This window comes from Sander lucioperca, chromosome 9 (assembly GCF_008315115.2).
Source record: "Sander lucioperca isolate FBNREF2018 chromosome 9, SLUC_FBN_1.2, whole genome shotgun sequence".
Classification (NCBI taxonomy): domain Eukaryota; kingdom Metazoa; phylum Chordata; class Actinopteri; order Perciformes; family Percidae; genus Sander; species Sander lucioperca.
This window is the reverse complement of record NC_050181.1, coordinates 13,696,364-13,717,854: the sequence shown is the minus strand read 5'-3', so window position 1 is coordinate 13,717,854 and position 21,491 is coordinate 13,696,364.

Below are 21,491 nucleotides of genomic sequence, written 5' to 3'. Positions count from 1 at the left end.
ATGTCACCCTACATGCCATCACAAAGGGTAAAAGCAGATAAGAGAGAATTGCTAAAAGCACAAGTCCCATTGGAGCTTGTGTTCAAGTACAAAGGAGCATGTCTCTCTCAAACCCAGCTCCTGTGGGGAAATGTGATAATGTAAATATATCACTGATGCGAAAGCACAAAAGGCACACATGCTTACAAACAATGCACAGTGCATAGTAAATGCAGGCATGTACATATACAAGCAGACAAACACACCTCTCAGATGGGTTTACGTTTGGCTATTAAATGACTTGCAGAGAGAAATGAATACCCATTGGTCCCTAATGACTAACTTTTAAAACGTATAACCTCAGACTACAATTGAGCAAATTATTGATTGCTTAAAAGAGAAAATGGCTTATAGAATGAATTCTCTTGTTTGGACCGTGTCACTAAAGCCTGACTAATGTCTGCTATACAGCATGTAACCTGTATTCAGAGACCACGACAATGAGGAATGTTCATCATGATACAGCTATGGATGTTACTTCACATACAAGAACCTGACGTGAGTGGTGCACTAGCAACCAATAACAATGCCTGTATCAGCTTAGTTTAGATGAGCCGTGCACGTGATGGGGCTGAGCAGCTATTTCTTAACTTAATGGCTCTGTCTCAGGTAATGGTAGAGAGCTGGAGCCTCTTCCAAATTAATTTTGATTTCTGAGCTCAGCTCAAACCTAATCAGGTTTCTCCAGAGTGCCATTGCTTTGCTTTTATAGATTTCCCATAAACACACACACACACACACACACACACACACACACACACACACACACACACACACACATACACATACACATACACACAGGATAGTATTACAATATTTTGAGGACAAACGTTGATTACCTTTATTCCGATCATGTAACCCAACCTGTAATCCCAATCCTCTCTACAGCATGCCCTGACGAAGCCTGGGGAACAATGGTTGGCTGTGCCCTAATTTTTGTGTTGAAGGATATCAATGTCATAAATCACATACGCAATCATTACAAAAAGGAAAGGCTGTAAAATGTTGAGTACATCTTCTATAATTTACATCATTCAATCACATTAAATCACCAAAATGTCTCTGTGTATAGTCAGAATTTGATCCATTTGAAATGTCTCAAAAAGCCATAGTAGATATTTCATGCCATTCATGTGTGTAGGGAGCTAACAGGAAGTCAGCCAGCCCAGCCAGAGTAAGTTGGAGAGAGATGGCCCTAACACAACAAGCCATAGTCAGCCATTGGTGCCACTGGACCATGTGAAGTCAAACATTAATTTAGTTTTTGCAAGTTGTTCTCTAGGCCTTTTGATGTAGCAGTTCAGCTGATTCAGCATGCTGCATGGTTTCCAGAGGCAGTTGGCTCTGACTGTTCAGTCTAGTAAATTGGAGGTTTCATCATTTTGTGCTGCTTCTTCTTATATGCCGCCTCTGCCTTTTCTTTCCTTCATCCACAAGCTCTTGATCTTGATCTGTCATGTAAAAGCAAATCAGGGCGACACTCAGGGGCGGAGCCAGACAATATAAACATTCGGGGCTTAGCCCAAACCTAGGGGGGTCCGGGGGCATGCTCCCCCGGTTGAGATTTTTTTCTGAATTAAGTCAGCTAAATGCACTATTTTTCAGGATGTTTGAGATAATAGAATGCCTAAAATTCTATACACTATCTGGGAAAATGATGATAGTTACTCAGTAAAAAATAAAAAATCACCCAGTAGAGCCTACAACCTATTTTGTATTTAATTGTTCTCCAGCTGTAGTGAATCCAAAACACCAACAATGTTAAGGATGACTCATTTTCACCCCTGGCAACTAAAAAGAGGCAACCATTATCTGACTATTTTTAAGTTAGCCTACATAGAGGGTTTTCACCGACGTCACGTTCTGGGCGGTAACCTGGATATGCGGCCATGTTGGAGGCACTCAGTGTAAACAACTGAATGGAGTAATGGAGTATTGTGCACTTTGGATGCTTTAATACTTTATATCTAAACAACAGAAAAGCTCATCAAAACGCGTCCAAGATGCAAAGGCATGGAAGGACTTGGACCACAAAAAAAGGTGCGATATTTTGAGAAATTACAGTTTACTGGCGGTGCAGATCCCTACAAGTTGGCTCCCTCTTCTTGGATCCATGGTGACCCGGTGATTCTTCCTTCAGTTGCATATACCGATATAGTCAACTACCTGGTTTTCTCGCCGAGCCCATACACAGCGGAAGACCTTAAATCCTGCAAAAGTTTGGAGGCTTATAACCAGATGGTGTGTGGATGGGTGAGGGAAACGCAGTACCAAGTCATTAACGACCAATGTGGTGTGAAGCCAAAGTAAGTAATGCAATAACGTCTTTAATCCACCTAACCTTAACTGTATGATATCCTTGCGATACTCGAGGTGTAGCCAAGTGACTCTCAATAGTTGTTTTTTTTTTTCATTTTAAAGACCGAACAAAACAGATTGTTCCCTCGTAGATCCTGGTTGAGCTTTGCCAACCACAAGCACCTCCTTTCCTCTGATAACTTCTGGCATTCCTCTCCCTGGTTTTTAATAACTTTTGGAAGTCGATAATATTCCAAATGTTTTTCTCGGTCTGACCTATTGGTACAACCTAAAACATGGCAATAATTAACCATTTTCCTTGACGCCGTTCGGGATCTACTTCAGTGCCTGTGCTTTGTTGTGATGCGGAGTACCTCCAACATGGCGACTTCGGGTCTGATGACGCATCTAATGACGCGTCGTGAAAACCCTCTATAGGTAAAATTGGAATTTGGTGTAAACATCATTACTAATCTTAAGAGTTCAGTTCTGTTTAGTTTGTGCTTAGCTGATAAATTTGCTACATCAGAATCCATGAAATGGAAAAAAAGAACAATTGAAGCTTTAACTGCACAACAAGGTTTATCGTGTATTTTTAAACAATACACAAGTAATAATAATGTAATATAATAAAACAATAAAAATCTGTTTTAAAACAAGAACAATTTATTAATTCATGCATTTCAATTTATACAAAAATTATCCTTAACAGGTAAAATAGAAATTTAGAAAGAAAGCAGTACAGGTGAGGATGAAGGCCAGGTGAGGATGGAAGCCAGGTGAGGATGAAGGCCAGGTGAGGATGAAGGCCAGGTGAGGATGGAGGCCAGGTGAGGATGGAGGCCAGGTGAGGATGGAGGCCAGGTGAGGATGAAGGCCAGGTGAGGATGGAGGCCAGGTGAGGATGGAGGCCAGGTGAGGATGGAGGCCAGGTGAGGATGGAGGCCAGGTGAGGATGAAGGCCAGGTGAGGAGGGTAGTGATGGTGTCGAGTGGAAGAAGAGCGGCAGCACTTCTGATAATCCTGCAAGAAATGATAAGCACAAATCAATCAGAGGCAAAACATACGACTAATAATCAAACAAACCTAACCTAACACCTTTTTAGGGGACATTTTTTGGCCTATGGTATCCACCTTATTATTCGCGGAAGAGTGGCACGGACATTTGTAAATGGAATGTGTCTGGCGTTCGATGTCATCCGCTTACAGTTATTTCTAGCTGTACAAAAAAGCTTGTTATGCTTCTTGATATTGGAAACTGGTATTTTTCTACCCTACCCTATTATTTTGATGTATTGAATTTGTCATAATTGTAAACACTAGTTTGTAGCACAAATATTTGTATCATTAATAGCACTTTGTTATTCATCTCGTTATTTCCCTATGAACCGGAAGTCTCTCACATTCACAGAAAATAGCCTACTTAGCTTCAAAGTTGAAAAATAAGGTGGATAGGCCCTTATCATCAAGATTAAAACAATAAAAGGCTTTACAAATATTTTACTTTTTATCAATCAATCAATCAACTTTACTGAAGACACAAAGGTCCATAGAAACAACACAATACAGATATATATATATATATATATATAAATATAAAACAATACAAAACATTTAAGAATGGTGCCGGTGAGGCATCATTTATAAGAACATATACAGGCTTCGAGTCCAATGTTTCCAAAAGCAAGATGTGTACCTTGTGTCACTCTTAGAAACATCAACTATGGACACAATGTTTTTTAATTTTCGACTCACTAAAATTACACCACAGGTGGGCAGTATACAGTGGAGTGCAATAGGTAAAAAAGGTTTTTATGTAATGAATGTAGAATATATTAAATATTTACTATTTAAATTAAAGTATGGGGGGGAAAAAAAATCACTTTTCCAGTGATATTGATGCATCTGTACTTGGAATTGTTGTCATCAGGAGGAGGAAATAAACTCATGTCTTTCTGATCTTCTTTATCACTATATTTCTCAATTAGTCTCCCTTCTTATCCCACTAATGTGCCGAGATTAGCTGTAAAACATGCCCTGAGATAACTTAGCATTTGATACAAGCAGTGTGTATCCCCCCCCTACCCCCCTGTGTACATGACAAATCATCAGACAAATCATCCACCCATCTCTATTAGCAACTATTTTCTCTTAATAACAACTAATAATGTTAACTCGCTAGCTAGCCAGCAATACAGTCACTTAACTAACAAGTGTTACAACAGCGGATTCACAAACCTGCAGCACTTGTCCGCGGTTCGTCTGACGCTGCTCCTGAATCTCTCCGGCCGGTGAGGTCTGTTACTATGGTTACTAGTGTTCCTGTTCCGTATAAAAAACTTTAATATAGTCATAACTTCAGCCGGTTAGCCAGTAAGCTCCCGACACCGATGAAACATACAACATGACAACAGCCCGCCAGCCCCTGATGACAAGTTAACGACGAAGAAGAAGATTTATATTCTTCTTCGTTAGTCTTAATTGGCAGTTGGCAAACAAGCTGAGTGATGCGCGATGCGTTACCGTCCGCCACCACGCACGGTAATAGAGCTTTTGTTTCATTTTTTGCCGCTCCAGTCAGAAAGACTGAGAGAGGAAATGAAACAAAGTTGAAGTTATTTTAAAAAACCTAAAAGATTCGGGGCTTTTGACAAAACATTCGGGGCTTAAGCCCAATTAGCCACCCCACTCCGCCGTTGGCGACACTTACTTTTAACACTTTGAACAAATACGATACTGTAGTATCACATTATACGTTTGACTGTTGAATTAGATTTGCTATATATTAGTTTTCTTTGTACAAATACAAAGTAAATGTGTGCATGTTGGCTTGACCTGTGGTCTTTACAGTGGGTTCAAGTCAGCTTGGTGTGTCATGACACTTGTCATTTACAAGAGTGATGGATAAGAAAATTGAATTTGCAATGTGCAGTTTGGTGCCACACTGTCACCATCTACAATTCATATGACAACGTAAAACAGTAAATTGGCATTATTCTGATAGTGAGGAGCTTGAGTTCGTGAGACAAATGTGTCTGAGTAGGTGTTGTCAAAAAAAATCCTCATACCTCAATGACATAATGGGCCCTATTTTAATGATCTTGCTAGTTTGACGGCGGAAAAAAGGGTCCATGCGCCAGGCGCATGGTTCAAAAGGGTTGTACTTAGTGTCTTCATTAATTCATAGGTGTGTTTTGGGCGTAACATGCAATAAACCAATCAGAGTGTCATTTCCCATTCCCTTTAAAAGCCAGGCGCGTTTATACCTTGGCGCATTGCTATTATGATGGCGTATTTGCACAGTAATATTTTTATTTGTAATCTTTTGCATGTTTGTGTGCTGCTGTGCTTCCCTGTGTGTGTGTTAGAAGCATAGTGTGCGCGCGCTGTGCATAAGCCTAGGTGCATATTACTAATTTGCTTTTGAAATAACAATGAAGTGCTGCGCTATTGACTTTAGACCAGGTTTTTGTTGGTCAATGGTGTTTTGTTCCCGCTGCCTCAAGATAGCAATACGCCAAGAATTGACCTGAACACACCTCCCTGTAAGACCAGCACGCCCATGGGCGCAAAGATGGGCGCAGGTGCATTTGCTATTTTAACGACTCGGCCACGCTGGATGGGAAATTGACAACTGTGTCGGTTTTAAACTAGCAAAGACACTTGCTTCGGGCTTTGCGCTGCGCTGCGCCGGGTGCAAGATAGGGCCCAATAGGTGTATTTCCAAAGGATCCCAAATTGACACATACAACCGTTCTATTTATTACCGCATAGTGGTGATTTAACCATGTTACCGTAATCATGTGACCCTTCTATTTAACGTAACGGGCGCAGCTTTAAACACGTAGAAAACTTTGTGAAACAGAATTACTTAAGTTTAGGCAAAAATACTCCAGGGAATGGCTTCAAATCATCATGTTAAACTACTAAAATGAGCATGTCACATGACGGACAGACTAAGGTCCGTAAAACTCTGTTAAGTGTAAAGTATGTTAGCTTTTGGTTTCACAAGGGACATGCACTGTGTTTATTTGACACATCCACCATCCCATGCCTCCGTATGCGGAATTTGGCACTCTAATACTTTGTCACCTTATTTCCTTGTATGCCCTTGCTATAATTACTACAGCCACTAGATGTCTACATGGAACTGTTATGAGAACAATTATCCGTCGTTAGGTCGTTATGAGCTGCTTGCGTAATCAACCCATACGGTCAGTTTCAGGGTAAGGATGGGCTGTTGTTTAACAGAGATATTGATAAACATCAGTCAAATCATTTACAGCTTTATAGTAATCACATAAGGTAGCCATGCTTCAAAACCACAGAAAATTATCCGTTTGCTCGATACTGCAGATCAGCTGTGTAGTCATAGGTGGACAGCATGAAGAAAATCACTGTTTAATCACAGTTCTGTGTGACTAACTAGCTTTAAAGCAGCTGTAATATAAATTGTCAGCTGACCAACAATAGCTCACATTTTGTCGATTACCTTAGGACATTGTGAGAACTCAGCTTTTTCTAGTAGTGCGTAAATGACTTGGGGGAAGTGTAACGACATTAGACCCCCACATTGGCTCCTCTATTTATCTGTTTTGCAAGTGATGTGAAGATGGAAGTCTCACCAAAAATGTACTGCTGCTGGATAATGTATTGAAGATGGTAAAAGAGAGAAAAGGAGGAAAATAGAAGTCAGGAAATGAAAAGCTTTTCTCATATTGTACGGAAATGTTTTGCAGCAGATAGACCTAATACTGGGTCAAATTGACTTAAAGATCCTCTCTGTGATATTAAGACGCTGGGGGAGGTTGTCACCGTTCAAGAAATAATGTATTTCTTTTTTAAAAAGGTCATTATACTGAAGCAGTCAAAGAAGGTGCAATGCTGAAAGGAATATGCTTTCTCAGTGTAAGAAATTGAAACGGGCCAATTTGACTTGCAACATAAGGTAGGTAAGGAGGTAAACAACACCATACCTTTTTTTATTTACAGTATTTATTTTACAAATTATAAGCAGACCAATGTTTGTTACAAAAAGCACACAATATCAGACATTCTCCATGCATTTTAATAACTGAAAAAAGAGCTTTCTCCCATTGGTCTTTATGTGACGTACAGCCATGTCTGGGCCTCATTTACAGTCAGGGCTGCTGAGACCACTTCATGCATTCAAATGTGGTTCTGCTGCCATGCTCAGTGCAAGAAAACCAATGGTGGATTGAATTGTCAGGCTGGAGCCATACTAAGGCGAGCCACTCTGCAGTGAAGTTGCAGACTAACATCTCCCCTTGGAATAGCTTCTCTGCCTAAGATGAGACAGTAACAGTCTGCATTTTGTATCAAAGGCATTGACGACAACAACTCTGTATCTGTGTCCGGGTTTGTGTGTTTGACACAAAACTCTGGAGAACTATTTGGGACAAATCCTCCCCTAACAATCACTCTGTGAGACTGAGGGTCTGAGAAGGTAATTATACCGACAGTAATTCTTGATTGCCTCCACCAAACAAGTAAATAGGAAATAAGCAAATCACTGCGTGCCAAAACAGCAGTATGCATGCAAGCGTGAACCACTAGTGTTTCTTCTTGCTGCGTATCTTTTACTGTCTATGGTATCTGTCACTGCAACAAATTTCTCCCTGAGACCAGAGTTCAAGAGTGTATTGCTGCAGCCTGGAGACCTCTTGTCTCATGCCTAGGCGTGTCCAACAGTAAATTCAGATGTTCAGAATACAAAATCGCGAATTATTTTCTAAATTAAGTCACGGTTAAGTTAGTGAGCATGATGCAATTAATTGAATGCCGTTTAAACTCTTAAATTAACGATAGCCTTACATAGCCTATAGTTGGCACATTTGTGGATGTTAATGTTGTCTCCCTGATGTTAACGTTTGTTGTTTATTTGATGAAACCTGCGATGACTTTACATGTTTTTTAATTAATGCTTTATTTGCAAATTCATAACAGTCAAAAACAAGGACAAGCGTAACATAACAACGTATGCCAAGTGAAAAAATATAGCTCAACAATTAACCACCCACATAATACTAAAATGAATTAACAAATTTCGGCAAGCTTATCTGTCCTCTCTGCATATTGCCAGTGAGCGGAGCTCCGACAGACACACACACACACACACACACACACACACACACACACACACACACACACACACACACGCACGCACGCACACACACACACACACACACACACACACACTATTTGATGTGATTTGATTTTATTAGGATCCCCATTAGCTGATGCAGAACACCAGCTACTCTTCCTGGGGTCCACACAAAACATAAAACATTACCACAGATAAGACATTTTCAGACAAAACAGTCATAATATAAAAAAGTAAGAGCAGTATAGCTAGTATTATTTTCTTGCAAATATAAGTATACATATTCCTCTTCATTTACTCTAATAATAATATATAATAATATCACAATAAATACATAAGCACAGAATATAGAAAAGTTAAATCTTACAACATCTTTGTTTACATATCAATATTCCTATGCATAAACAAAGTGCAACATATGGTTACAGTCTTAGGGCCGTTAGATGTTCCTTTACTTGTTTTTTGAAGCTTGATTTATTATGCGCTTTGGCAATCTCTGCTGGAAGTGAGTTCCAATACTGTACGTTGCATTGATTGTGTTCAGGCTCTAGGAACTTTGAAAAGACTTCTAGTGGCATGTCTGGTAGGATATTTATGTGTGTTAGAGCTAAATGTAAGTTGACTACAGAGCCGCAGGAACATATTTTCAATTGGGGGTGCTGACAAATTTTCCAGAGTGATGTTTTTAGCCAAAGTCAACAACCACACACCAAACTGCATCCATCACAATTTTTTGAACTGTACATAGATTCAATTCATATAAATAGCCTATCCAAGACCATAATTAGCCTGCCATGGGCTACTAATCCCGAAACCGGGAAATAATAGACCGTTATCGCTATTTAACCAAGTTAAATTTCTTTCATACCCATACTGTGAAGATGAAGACAAAATATCTCTATTCATTAAAACAAAGGGACTTTGTGGTGTCAAAACAGTACTAAGGCTTCGGTAATAAAACTGGAACACAGGTACACCCTCCACAAGCGAAAAAACAAAAACAAGAATAAAGTCCAAAATCCAAGACAGAACAAACTAGGCACGGGTAACGCAGGATATAGGCACAAAGCTACGACAATGGTACAGAAAATGCCTACTACAAGCTCAAAAACGGAGCCACAAAACACAAGGGTAACACATCACTGAATTACAGTATATTAAATCAAATCAAAGTGAAGCAAGCCAGTCAGTCCTGACAAAAACACTGAAATAGAGAAATGCAGCCTTAAGTTTTTGTAGCACAACAATAGCAAATTAAAGGCATAAAGATATTTGGCCTAATGTATCAGAAGTTCTTAACGCGTGTTAAGCTGGACCTAATAATTTTATAACAATACAGTAGGATAATTAAAAATAGGTGTGACCTCATTCTGGTTTTCCAATACATAGGCTAGGCTTTACACGAGTGTAAAAAAACACAGTTATGTTTAATTTTTTAATTCGTATAAACTTTCAGTTGAACTGTTACTGAACAATTCATAAATCATGCCAATTTACTGCACGGCGGCAGCATAATAATAGTAAACCAGCGTTATTACCTTGTGTTGCAGTCATAACACCAAAAAAAAATCCTCATCTCCAAAACTTCTACCAGGAAGTGTGACCCCGAGGCTGGCAGCACTGAGTTGACGTTGATGTTCCCTCTGTGGCTACCCTGGTGCTGCTAGCTTGGTTTACAAGATTAGCTCCCTCGTTGTCTGTTGCTAGCAGGGTCGCTACTTCATTCAGTTACAGTTGCTGAGTTTTCTGCCTCCGGTCTTTTACGCTTTTTAGCTTGTGGTTCATCTATAAAGAAATCCAAAATGCGCTTTTGTGCCATGGCTAGCTAACTTCTGTACTGTCGTTGACCAGCCGGGAAAGTTTCCACAACTATCTTCACCACTCATGAATGAGCGTCAGAGGCGCACGGCGCGCCTCGACTCTTGGCAAAATCGGCAGATTCATTCTAATCAAATTATGTGTTTATTTCTTACTTACCAAATTTTAAAATGTATTACATTTAATTTGTAATGAAAGGGATTAGGTTTATATTAATAATCAAAGTATTAAAAATAAATGTGTGTTTTCTTTGTTTTGTTTTTTATTATGGTTGTAGTAGTTTCTCCTTTCGCTAGGGGGTGCTGCAGCACCCTCCGCACCCCTAGTTCCTGTGGCCATGGTTGACTATACAAACAATTAGGAATTTTCAATTCATTAATGTTTCTAACAAAAGCCATGGAGTTATGCTGAAAGTCTCTCCGCAACTTTCAACCAGGAGAGATTGACATGCATGTTGTTTACATTAGACGTAAGTGGACAATGAAGTTAAAAGTGATAAAACTAGAGTCTGCAGGACTTGTTTGGTCAGGTGTGGTGTTAAAAAAGCAGAGCATCTTTTTATAACACATATATTCCTCCCCATCTTTGCAACAAGAGAATATATATGCCTTGTCCACAGCAGTTTACAATCTACGATAACACCAAGAAGCTTTGTTTCCTCTACTTGCTCAACTGCTACATTATTCAGCATCAAATTCAGCTGAGGTCTAGAGCTCAACGAATGATTTGTACCAAATACAATGTTTTTAGTCTTTGACATGTTTAGGAATAGTTTATTGTTATTAACCCATTCTAGTGCTATCTTCAACTCTTTGTTGAGGGTTGCAGTTATTTCATTAATCGTAGTGCACACATGTATATTGTTGTATCATCTGCATACATGGACACATGGGCTTTTTTAAAAGGAAGTGGAAGATCATTAATAAAAATAGAAAATAGTAAAGGGCCGAGCGAACTTCCTTGTGGAATTCCACTTCGCTGAGTTTTCCTAATAACCTTACCAAAAAGGCTCATGATGCTGCAAATGTTGGTATAATATGAAAATGGCTGGTGGATTTAAGACAAAAAAAATAATCATTTATTGAATGAATCAAATTTGAGCATATGTGTCAGTGGCTTGTTGATCTTTACTTGTTAGTTAATTTCCTATCCTGGCCTGGCCTGAGACACACATTCATACGGTTTAATAAAGTACTTATTGGACTTGAACTTATCATTGCACTTACAATAACGAGCGTAGCTGTCCTCAATTTAGGTCATCGTGTCGTCTCATCTCCGTTTTTTCCTGCATCCACCGTGTGTATTGCGCGTCAGTAGCGGGGGGGAACTGTATGAGCAGCAGCTCTGCTGCAGACAGCCGACAGGATTGAAACAGCAGCCGCTGACTTTAGAGTGAAAAAACGTTACAGCGTACATTGATGTTATAATTTATACAGGTTGGCAGGGCGGTCTGAAATGTTTTGCACAGTCTTTCGCTGCATGTTTTGTTGGTAAATGTGAGATGTTCGAGTCTCGTCTTCATATCGGAAACAAGCTCTCTCTCACTCCCGCTTGGTCAGTGGCTGACGTAAAGTCTGACACGTGGGACTGCTGGGATTGGTTGAAGTCGCGGGAAATTATTGGTCAAATTTGCGGAAAAGTTGCAGTGATTGGTCAAAATTGCGGAAAAGTTGCGGTGATTGGTCAAAATTGCGAGTCGCACCAAAGTCACGGTGATTGGTTGAACAACAAATATTTTTAACATCATCTACATATGACTCACAGCAGAATCGCTTGTATGATCTCTTAAACAGCACTTTAGGCCCCACCTTTGGAACTTTGACTTTCCTGGATATTGCTACTAGATTATGATCGCTAAATCCTATGGGAACCAATACAGTTTTTGAGCACAATTCTACAGCATTAGTGTAAATGTGATCAATGCATGTGGATGATATACTTCTTGTACTGTTCTTGAATACCCTGGTAGGTTGATTAATGACCTGAACTAGATTACAGGCGCTGGATACAGTGAGAATTTTCTTTTGTAGTGGACAGCTTGATGAAAGTAAATTAATGTTCAGGTCTCCCAGGAGATAAATCTCATTCACATCACATACTCTTTCAAGCATTTCACACAAATTATCTAAATACTGACTGTTAGAACTTGGTGGCTTATAACAACATCCCACCAGCAGAGGTTTTAAATGAGGCAGGTGAACCTGCAGCCACAACATTTCAACTGCATTTAACATTAAGTCCTCTCTGAGCTTAAAGCAGCCATATTATGCTCATTTTCAGGTTCATAATTGTATTTTAAGGTTGTACCAGAATAGGTTTACATGGTTTAATTTTCAAAAAACACCATATTTTTGTTGTACTGCAGTGCTCTCTCTCACTGCTGCAGATCCTCTTTTCACCTGGTCTCTGTTTTAGCTACAGAGTGAGACCTCTTTTCTTCTTCTTCTTCTTCTGTACTATCTTTGATTGCACTGCACATGTGCAGTAGCTCAGATGTAGATCATGTCAGCTAGCTAGCTCCATAGACAGTAAAAGAAAGGCTGTGCAACTTCGGTCAGTTGCAAGGCAGGATTAGCTGGGAGACTTCTAAATGAGGGCGCACATGGAAGTAGTTCCTTTTGTAGATTATGGTGAACTTGTGTGTGTTGTAGCAGTGCTTTGCTATTGAGAACGAGGTAGCATGCTAGTGTTAGCATTAGCGTTAGCATGCTAACGAGCTAATGGTTGCGGTTAGCCTGCTCGTTTCGGCTTGTGATGTCACAAGCCGTGCCGATTTTGAACAGCTCACCCAGTGACTGAAGGCAGGACACATTCAGAAACTGTATCTCACTCTAAACAGCATGGATGGATTTTTTTCAAAGTTTGTATGTGTGTGGAAGCACCAGAGACACAACATAACACCCCAAATCCCAGAAAAAGTGATTTTTTCATATGGGCACTTTAACAGGAATGTGACTCTGAATAGATATTGCTACTCCTCCCCCATAGGTATCCCTGTCTCTTCTATAAATGTTATATCCATGTATTGCCACTACAGCATCATCAAATGAGTCATCCAAGTGGGTCTCAGAGATGGCCACAATATGAACGTTGTCCGATTTTAGCAAATTGTCAATGTCCTGAATCTTATTTCTAAGGCTACATATATTGAGGGCTATTTTTAGCCCTTTCCTGGGAAGTTTATCAGATATCGACATGACATAGAGAAGAACACACAAAACAAAAAGCAATGCTATTCATAATTCAGTCACGTATGGTGTATGCTTGTGTGTGTGTGTGCGTGCGTGTGCGTGCAGTGCAAAGTTAAGAACCCACAGGCTTGGCTCTTTCCACTCTGTCAGCCTTTTGGGAGGGAGGATGTACAATGAGTCTGTCATAGCGGATGTATGCGATGTTCCCTTTACCTCTTTCAGCTTTCATGGCAGGGATGAGATCTTTTCGCTTCTGGCGTTCAGCCTCCGTATAGTCCTCATTTAGGAAGATGTTAGTTCTTTTCAGTTTATGTCCTCTGTTCAGAATGGCCATCTTGTCCTTGAATCGTAAGAATTTCACCACTGTTGCCCTGGGTTTGTCACGTGACTTGGTTCCCATCCTGTGGGCTTGCTCCACCTCTTTACAGCGAGCAGCTCACAAACCTTATCCTCGGATTCCTCCCAGCTCTCACGTGGGGACCCAGAAATGCCTTCTATAACTGTATTGTTCCGTTTTGATTGACCCTCAAGGTAGTCTGCTTTTCCAGTCATTGTTAAGACTGATTCACACACTGTAGTGATGTCTGTGTGTGCATCCTTGTTTTTTTTTATTTAACTCCCTGTAAGTCTCATGTAGGTCTTCCACTTCTTTTTGGGAAAACTGCAAACTGATCTGAGGGAGGCCTAACAAACAGCGGAGAAACTGCGGCCTGGTCTCTGTCCGTCACAGGTTCTTGGGCCAGACAGGTCCGGCTCTGGTCCCGGAGCCTTTGGGGCACACAGCTTTGGCTCTGGCACACACACACACACGCAGAGGTGCGGACGGAGTAAACTCGAGCAAACTACGTCTGCTCTGCAGTTCTGTTGAAGTCACAGCAATGCCGATAAAGTGGTTTCAGGTGTGGTTACAGTTTTTCAAAACTTTACGCAGACAGCGTTCACTGCTATATGATATTAATGGCCAGCCGAAAGCAGTCGCGGTGCTGTTGACTTATCTGTACGTACACACCGCCGGCGACTTGAGCTGCAAAAGAAGCTCTGACCGCCCTGTCAAGGACGCTTGTCAAAAAGTACAGGGGAAGCTTTTGATGCTTTGGCCGCTCTGATATGACGCATCTGTATATAGGCCTATATGTAAATATATGTATATGTAAATTTAGTTATACTCAACCTATTTTCATTTATATATTTGATTACAATATCACAATTCAATTCAATTCAATTTTATTTATAGTATCAAATCATAACTAGAACTGCAAGTAGTTATGACGGGGCCCAAGCCACCCACGCCAGGTGCCCCCGACGCCCCGGGGAGGGGAACCCAAAGCCGGGCGGCGGGGAGGCAAACGTTGGTAAATATCGAGAGGCATGAGCCGTGACGTCTGCGGTATGTTGCCGTTGCAAACGTAGCGGTCAACAGTTCACCTCCATGCATATAGAGACTACCTTTAACAATGATATACGGATAGGATTGGAGATGAAAAGTTCAACTGACACGTTACTGGGAAATTAAGAATCAATGCCACCGACATAACCAATCACACTATGACAGACTCTCCACTTAGCAACAACTACAATGTTTAATTGTAAATGAATGTAGCCTACTGGCAGTCTGGCACACGTGGGTGCTCAGTATTTTCATCGCGCCTATGAATGGTGTTGATTTTGGATTGAAAAAGTGAGAGAAAAGAGTTGCATTTGTCCACTGAAGGTTGTAGAAACTTTGTCAAGTGGGTTAAGAAGTTTGTTCATTGTAAAAAACCAGGGGAGCACACAAAAGCAAAAAACAAAACGATAGGAGGCAAACATCAGTAAATATTGAGAAGTGTGAGCTGCAAGGTCTGTGGTACATTTCCATTGCAAATATCCCATTAACATTGAGTAAAAGCGCCAAAACTCGTCTATGTTGATTATAGCGCCCCCTAATGGCCGATCTTCGCCAAATTTGGTAGAGAGCCTCAGAGTGGCATGCCGAACGAGCATCATATTTCGTATTGATTGGATTTACTGTGGCAGAGATATTGCAATTGCAAATTTCCCATTAAAATACATTGAGTTATTGGCCAAAACAAATAAACGTTGCTTATAGCGCCCCCTAAAGGCCGATCTTCACCAAATTTGGTACAGAGCATCGAAGTGGGATCTTGAACAATGATCTCAAGTTATTTGCTGATAACATTTAATTTGGCCGAGATATGATATGTGTGTGGTAGCTAGCTAGGAAAATTTGTTTGGTCGTCAAATGCACATACTTTAATGTAGCAAAATTCTTTGAGTAAAGTTTGGTCATGTCCATCTGGTGATGCTACTTACCAGGTTTCCAGGTCGCATGGCCTAGGACGAGTTCGAAAAAGTTGGTTTTGCGCATTGTGCGATATTGCGAAAAATATTTTAAGCAGAAATGGGCGTGGCCTACATCATGTGAATCAGCTTGATTCAAGGAACACATGGATGTAAGGTTTTCTAATGTGCGATGTGTAATGTGGGAGTTAAAGGCAAAAAATTATTATAGTGCCACCTAGTGGTCCACATGTGTAATATTTGGTAGGTGTGGTCCATGACCCATTGTCCATCTACCCTGTGAATTTAAACTCGTTCACATTAGTTTAAGTGGTGAATCTAGACTTGGGTCCCATAGGCCACGCCCACTTTGACCCCTCAGTACCCCACTCTAAGGTTGGCCTCAGGAGTGGCCCTAGATGGTACCCAACAAATTTGGGATGAGCGGTTCTTAAGATATAAACTTTTTGTACTTGTAGCGCCCCCTAGTGACCAATTTTCGCAAAACGTGTGGGGGACCTTGAGAGCGTCACGGCAAACAAGAATCTAAAGTTTGGCATTGATGTCATTTATTTTGGCCGAGATATGGCAAAGTTGGTGTTTTCATAGTTAGCTACACAAATTTGTTTGTGCGTAATATGCGCAAATCAAAATTCTTCTTATTAACTTTTTGTCAGGCCCATTTGGAGATGCTACCTGCAAAATTTCGTGCCGATCGGTCGCACTGTCTAGAACGAGTTCGAAAAAGTAGGTTTTTGATAAATCGCGATTTTTCACGCATAAAGGTTTAGGCACAAATGGGCGTGGCCTATATCACGTGATTCAGTTCAGTCTTGCAGACTCGGGCTTGGACCCCTGATAACAATCTTTAGAAAAACAATAGGGTTCCACAGCTCCGCTGGAGATGTGTACCGCGTTGCCTTGCATTATGCGGTTCCCATGCCCCCTCGGGCTTGGACCCCTAATAATGGAACTATGACTAGAAATAGTAGTTGTAGTAGTTCATGGCATAGCAAGGCACTACAGGGCGTTACAGGACGTAGCAGGGCACGGCAGAGCATAGCAGGGTGTAGCAGGACGTAGCAGGACGTAGCAGGGCATAGCAGGACGTAGCACGGCACTGCAGGGCATCGCAGGGTGTAACAGGGCATAGCAGGGCATGCAGCAGGACCACGGCGACAGCTGCAACCATGATTTTGGTGCCACCTTAATCCAAGGAAACATGCTGGGCGAAAAAAACATAAGGACTCTGGGGAATAAGCTCCCCAGAGCTAGGTTAGTAACAAGCATTTCTGGGACATGGATGCACACAAATGGAAAGAGAGAGGAGAGAGAAGCTCAGTGTGTCAAAAGAAGGAAGTCCCCCGGCAGTCTAAAACTATAACAGCATAACTAAGAGAGACAGGTTAAGGAGAGGAGCCTGGTCGGGCTAGAACTCTCCCCAACCGGATCGGGCTGTACTGGCCTGCCTCCTCCCTCTACTCTGATTATATTATTGATTATATGGTAAATGAATCTGACGACTATGACGAGAAGCAGGTGGGACAGGCTAGGCGGACGCTGCAACTCCTCACTCCCTAACTATAAGCTTTATTGAAGAGGAGAGTTTTAAGTTTACTCTGAAATGTGGTGACGGTGTCTGCCTCCTGGACCCAGACTGGGAGCTGGTTCCACAGGAGAGGAGCCTGATAGCTGAAGGCTCTGGCTCCCATTCTACTTTTAGAGACTCTAGGAACCACAAGTAAAGTGAAGAGAGAGAGTGAGAGAAAATGGTGTGCAACAGATCAGCTGTTTTTTCGAAGGGATAGTCAACAAGTCGTCTCTTTAGATCAAATTGTGGTACGTATTTTCTTGTCTTTGTTTTTGGTAGTTGTTGTGTTTGGTGTAGAACTGATTTCAAACTTTGGTCACTGCTTATTGTTGTGCAATTATTCCCTCCTAGTTAAAAATAATCATTAATAATTATTTAATTATTAATTATTTATTTAATAATAATTGAGGCCTCCTCAAGTGTAATATTGTGATTATACAACAACAGTTACCAACAAAATAAGTGATAATCAATCTGTATTCATATTGTGAAGCAAAGCAAGAATAAGTGCTAGGTAAAAATGAAATTGAATATTCCAAATTAGTGTCGATGTATTTTGATTTTCAGAATTTCATTTTACTCTATGTGCCTATAGGGGTGGGCCGGGGATGGCAGGGGTTGGTGGCAATGTAAGTATCTGGATATTTGCCGCGGGGCGAGGGCTTTGATTACCTCTCTCTTTTTTGACCATACATGTGTTTGCATCCCTGGGTTAATCAAATCAATTCTCCAAAGGAATATTATTAAATGTGTTTAGTTTCAATTCTTCTACTTTTCCACTCAAGTTATCTGAGAATTAAGAGTTATTGTTGGATGATAGGGCTGTAGCTGAAATAAAAAGACTGTATCACTTCTCAAACATAAAACACTAGAAGTCTTTGTAAACCTCTTACAAAGAGAGGATGGAGGTGGGGTAAATGTTTGCCCCAGGGAAAAAGGTTATTTCAAAATACTTCTCGTATTGTTTTTCAGAAACTTAAAACACGTGTTGAGCAGGTGGGGAAAAGAAAGCGGGTAATATCATGACCTTGCCTCAGAGTCTGTTTTTAGAGAACCAGTTTAAGACAATGGCAACCTGTGCAAACACTGATATTTATGCACATAATCATGCACTCGAGCCACCAGAGCTACCTGTCAAAATCGGGAACCAATCTGCAAGAGTGATTAGTTATGCCTGACTGAGTTTGCTGAACATTCTCCATCTGCATGCGCTAGTAATGTATGGAATAAGCAAAGTTGGTAATAAGGCTGAAGACTGACAAGGTTAAGATGATGCAAATGTAGGATAAACAGTTAGGCATGGACAGAGGTCACTAAGGTCTGCCAGTTTGAAAGGTTCTTGTAAGTTTTCTTTTTTTTTCCTCAGGAGGATAAGAAAATGGATGAACGTAGAAAATAAAGAGAAATACATGCTGTTCTGTCATGACTGAGCTGAAGTCCACATATTCTAAAATCGCAGTTTTGGAGACTGATTAGCTGTAAAAAATAATAACAGCAAATGTAGTGATGAGAACATACTGTATATCTTTGTGCAATTTCAGCTTTTTTTAAATCAACTGTTGGCAAACACCTCAAAGTACAAGGTTACTTTTGGCGACATAGTCCTATTGACAATAAGCATGTGGTAAGCATGGATTAGCTTGGAGTTATCTTGTCAGAGCCATTTACAGATCGGGGACAACAATAACCCACAGTTATTCTCTCAACTTTTATAACTAGCATTATGTTCATTTGCAAATTACACATACAGGTAGTTGTCTGTGGATCTATAGGCTGTTCATACCATGAAGTCAGTTACATTGAAATAGATTGGCAAAGTAAGACCAACAAACAGTAACTATGCTAAAGGTTACCTTTTTTGTTTATGAAAATGTTGCTATTATATAGCCATGTTGGTGGTGAGGAAAATAAAGTCACACAGGGAGAAGCCACTGTGTATCTATATCTAATGCATCTCTAATTATTTGACTCATTGCAGACTGAACCACAAAAGTGCACTGCTGCCATTCAAAGGCAGGGTTGGTAACTATTTCCATTTTACACCTTTTCATGTAATGTTGTCTTTACATCCTGACAGCAACAAATAACTTATGGGCTCTGAAAAAGGAGTGAAAAAGATCTGTCATCTGTAGCTGCTGTAATCCTGTAAAAGCGTCCATCAATCACTGCCTTGCGGTCCGCTTGGAAAGAACCAATGAAATGCCTCCTTGCCCCGCTGCGGGTACTCTACCCCTCCCGTGTACAATCCTGAGCTCAATGTGCGTCGTCACCGCATTGCTAACAGTGGTCATGTTTGTTTTAAACATTCAGTATGATAATATTAGTTAAACCAGCGAAACCAGTGAATGAGACATTAAGTAAAATTGCCCATAGCCACTAGGGCAAGGGGAGAGGTTAGACAGAGCCCAGAGGAGATGCTGCTTTCAAATCTTGCTAGCTTTTCAACATTACCAACCCTGCCTTTAAGATATCATCCATGGGCAATGGCGGAATTTTGTCTTTAAATGGTACATGTTTAAACCTGCAGTCACTGTACACTGTATTCAGAAGTGATTGAGACTGTAATGTGCAGCAGCATTGTGTACCAGCTTACCTTAACTTGTTTTTAATAACTCAAAATAATAACTGTTTAAATTAGGGCTGTCAAAATAACGCGTTAATTTCGATTAATTAATCTGAGAAAAAATAACGCAGATTAACGCAGATTAATCCATTCCATATTGACGTTTGACCCGGAGCTGTTCTAGCCACCATTCTGTAAAACTGTACAACACTGTAAAATGAAGGAGGGAGACGAGAATGTGCTGCCTGGATCATTAACTGGAACATTTACTTGTAAAAATCTTCTTCCTGCAAACCCTGGCTACCGAAATCTGGTGCCACTGATATGTCTGCACTACTCTCTGGTGCTCTGAAGACGATACAGGCAACACAAACACCGCTGCATGTGACGCTAGTTAACACTATACTCGACAGCAGCTAACGTTAACCTACCGCTAGCTAGTTAACACTATACTCGACAGCAGCTAACGTTAGCCTATCGCTAGCTAGTTAACACTATACTCGACAGCAGCTAACGTTAGCCTACCGCTAGCTAGTAGCTGGATTAAACACGGTTACAATGCTGACAGCTAACGCTGAACGGTGTAAAGTTTGACTGTGTTTTACTGTAAAAACTGTGACTCAACAGCGGGATGTAACAATCTGCAGCTGCCGAACTGCCTTCAGAAAAACAATACAGACGGTGCGTTCAATGAAACTGGTAAACTACAGCTTCGTGGTGCATTGAAGTTATTGTGAATGTCCTCGGTGGTTGTTTTTGTCGTTCAACAGCAATTTACTAGTGAAATAAGTTATTGGTATTGTTATACATTATTATTAAATCATTTAATTTTGACCATATGGCCTTAACAATAAACAAGCCGTTCTTTAATGTCACCAACTGTTGTTTAGTACCCTTTGTTTTCTTTTCTCTTTTTACTTTCTTAAAAAGTATCGGTTCAGGCACCGTTAATTATGTATGCGATTAATTTCGATTAATTAATCACAGAGTCTGTAATTAATTAGATTATTTTTTTTAATCGATTGACAGCCCTAGTTTAAATCAATCTTGGCAGTAAGGTCCTTTGGTTATTTTATATATAGGCTAGCAACAACACACATTAACCTTTCAAGAAAATACTGGATGTGTCCTCTAAACAGAAGCCATGTTGGCGGTAATATTTAGGCATTTACCCTCTACACAATTGTCTTACCAGTGGGGTTAACTTTGACTGGCTAATAGTTGTGTAGGAAACAAGGTCTGTGCATAAGAAAAATGGCAAAAAAGCTGTAGAAACTAAAAACTCCACATTTATCATTGGAGCGCATTATATTTATTCTGCTGATTGACCTTCTCTTTTACTCCCCTATTAGCTATGGTCTTTAAACATTTTTGAAGTAATACATTTGCCATCTTCTCCACTGCTGCTGCGAACACATTCATGGTGGGAGAACCGAAGTATAGCGCCACAGCTCCATTTCCCTATGCTCTCAGCTGGAAAAGCAGCAGCGTGAGTGGGGGAACTAGCATCTCCCTGGGTGTCAGTCAGATTTCAGTCTATAGGAAATGACACATGAGCTGGCCACATGCTGTGTCTGCTTGGTGGGA